Source organism: Schistocerca gregaria, unplaced genomic scaffold (assembly GCF_023897955.1).
Source record: "Schistocerca gregaria isolate iqSchGreg1 unplaced genomic scaffold, iqSchGreg1.2 ptg000049l, whole genome shotgun sequence".
Taxonomy (NCBI): domain Eukaryota; kingdom Metazoa; phylum Arthropoda; class Insecta; order Orthoptera; family Acrididae; genus Schistocerca; species Schistocerca gregaria.
Window position 1 is genome coordinate 1,607,297 of NW_026061705.1, and position 3,068 is coordinate 1,610,364.

Below are 3,068 nucleotides of genomic sequence, written 5' to 3' on the forward strand. Positions count from 1 at the left end.
ACGTAGATTAGCGGGCTGATGATCAGGTTTAAAGACAATAAAGAGCTTAAATAGAATTACCAACTTCGCGTTCTCGTTTGAGTAAACAATTACTACCATTCCAATAACTCAATTTATTTAGGAAGATTGCTCATAGATTGTGTTTCAGCAAACATGTATCGCGGCCTCCGGTGAGCGGCTATTAAATTGCAGTTTCTTCAACACTGCTTTTCTGCAATTTTTCCAGTAGCTGCTATCAGGAGAGGCGAGTGCAGCAACTACCTAAGAAACGAGGTAGGTGGATTTTCTTTCAGGGAAAGGAAACTGCGCGATAAGAGCCTGACCCGTCGCAAGTGGTGCATCGGCCGGGAAATAAAAATAGTAAATTCCAGTGAATTTAAAAAAAAAAAGCAGTAGTGACAATTACCGGACAATACAGAAGTGCTCGATATGTGTAGGAACTGTGTAGCGTACAAATTGATATCGCCACGTGAATAGGAAGGACAGTGAAAGTGTCCGTGAACTGTAATGTGTTGTACGGAACGGAAGAATTTTTCGGTGACTACGCGCCGATTGGAATAGCAGTCTACGACGGCGTCTGGCAGACGACGAGCTACGGAGACTACGCAGAGGCGACGACAGCAGTGGCAGTTGGCAGCGCTGATTCGAGCGGGGGCCCGGAAACTGGTACAGCATTGCAGTGTATGGTGTACGGACCCGCAGTTTCATCTAGCAGCAACGCAGCACGCCGAAGCACAAAGTTAAGTACAGTGCTTTTGAAAACTTTGTGTGTTTGTGGAGTCAAACTGAGAAAAATGGCTGAGTTTCAACCAAGTGACAAAAAGGCGGAACTAAGTTGTGATAGTGGGATGGAGACAGGGGAAAATGACCCCATGAATTTTAGTTTAGACGTGTCTCAACCCAATTTCAGTAGTAGTTTGACTGATTCATCCTATGTTAATTATAGTTTAGAGTCAGATCCAAATATGTCAGTGCCCAGTGAGTTACAGTTACCCATGCCGGTAGTTAATGTTAATAGGGACATTGTATCAGCAAATGAGGGGGCGAAGGATAATGTCGCCAGTATGCTGATGAATCTATTAACTAAGATGAACGTGTTGGAGGGTAGGTAGGTGGTTAGTGTTTAACGTCCCGTCGACAACGAGGTCATTAGAGACGGAGCGCTAGCTCGGGTGAGGGAAGGATTGGGAAGGAAATCGGCCGTGCCCTGTCAAATGAACCATCCCGGCATTTGCCTGAAACGATTTAGGGAAATCACGGAAAACCTAAATCAGGATGGTTGGAGACGGGATTGAACCGTCGTCCTCCCGAATACGAGTCCAGTGTGCTAACCACTGCGCCACCTCGCTCGGTGAACGTGTTGGATTCCAATATGTCAAGTAAGATGGATTCCAGTATGTCAAAAATGGAAACTAATATGTCACAAATGGAAACTAATATGTCAAGTAAAATGGATTCAAAAATGTCTAAATTAGGATCTGATTTAAGTAATGAGATGACTAAAATGGGCGCTGATTTAGATTCCAAAATATCCGATCTCAGAGACTGTTGGAAGCAAGATTTAGCAGTGCTCAGTAGTAAAGTAAATGTTGAAATACAGCAGGTTAAACTAGAATGTACAGAAAATATTGTTCAAGTGCAAAGTGAATTGACGACACGAATCGAACAGGTTACTGAGGATCAACAGCAATTTAAATCCCATGTTGATGCAGAATTAGATAAAGTATGTGAGCACATAAAAGTGGTAGAGAATTCCAATGAAATTAATCATGCCGCCTTAGAATGTAAAGTAAATGATACCAAAATTCGGTGTGAGAAACTTGGAGAGCAAGTTGTAAATAAGGTCAATAATTTAGAGACTCACATAAGCCATTTCAGTGAAAGTGTGAATGAGCAACTTTGTGGGCATGAATGCAGACTAACCAAAGTAGAACAGTGTGTTTCTAACCATAGTGGTAGTATAATTTCCAGTGGAATAATTGAATCTACCGAGGTTGCGTATGTTACCCACAGACAGTTTTTAAAATTTGACCCAAGTAAGAACATGCACCCCAGAGAATTTTGGAACGATTTTGAAGACGTTTTGCCGAAAGTATGGAGCGATAAACAAAAGATAGGCTTTATCACTTCAAATTTGATGGGAGAGGCCAGAGTATGGGGGAATTTAGCCTCTGAAAAATACGCGAAATTGTCAGAATTTAAATTAGCGTTCTTTGAGGAATACTGGGGAAAGAGAAAGCAGATGGATGTTCTTAATCGGTTCTGGTCGGGAGAGAAGTATGACCCCAAGAGAGAGGGCATCAAACGATTTGTTCAAAGGTGGGTAACAACTCTGTCCTACCTTAGTAATAAGTTAGAAACAGAACAGATCATATTAGGGGTAGAAAATAAGCTACCGTGGAACTGGAAAACTGAGATCATATCTGCGCCCCGAGATAACATTGACAAGTTCGTACAGTATTTAGAAAGGGTTGAATCCGTCCAAAAAGAAGAAGAAAACATGAGGAGGGAGCATCGCCCGCCTGCTAGGCAGAATGACAATCGCGCGGATGTAAACATTAATAGGATGGGTGTTCAGAGAGGCGGCGGATACCGTGGCAGTTCACGTGGTAGAGGAAGAACATATGTTAACAGGTTCAATGAACGCGAGCAGTATGACAGCGGCCGACAGATGTCAGGAGGTGAGGCGGTCAGCTGAAGGCATAGTGATGACGCACCGCGCTCGGAAAACCATTAATTGTCTACGAGTGTGCTGGCGATCGTAGGCAACAGCGTTTAAAGTTAAATCCGCTGGCAAAACCATTCATAAGAAAGCAGCCTGAACGACCACCTAACATAAATGTTGTTGCTACAAAATTTAGGGAGGATAACGTAAAACAGACAGAGATAGTAGCTTTAAGTCAAGTGGAGGTTAATGAACCAATTAACTGTAAGAAGAATCATAAGAAGCCACTTATTGAAGAACTAAGTACTAGTTATAAGGGTAATAATCAGAAAGACATTATGCACAGTAAAACTAATGAAGAGCTGTCGGATAGGGGTGAGAACAGTAATAATGGCAGGGTTGT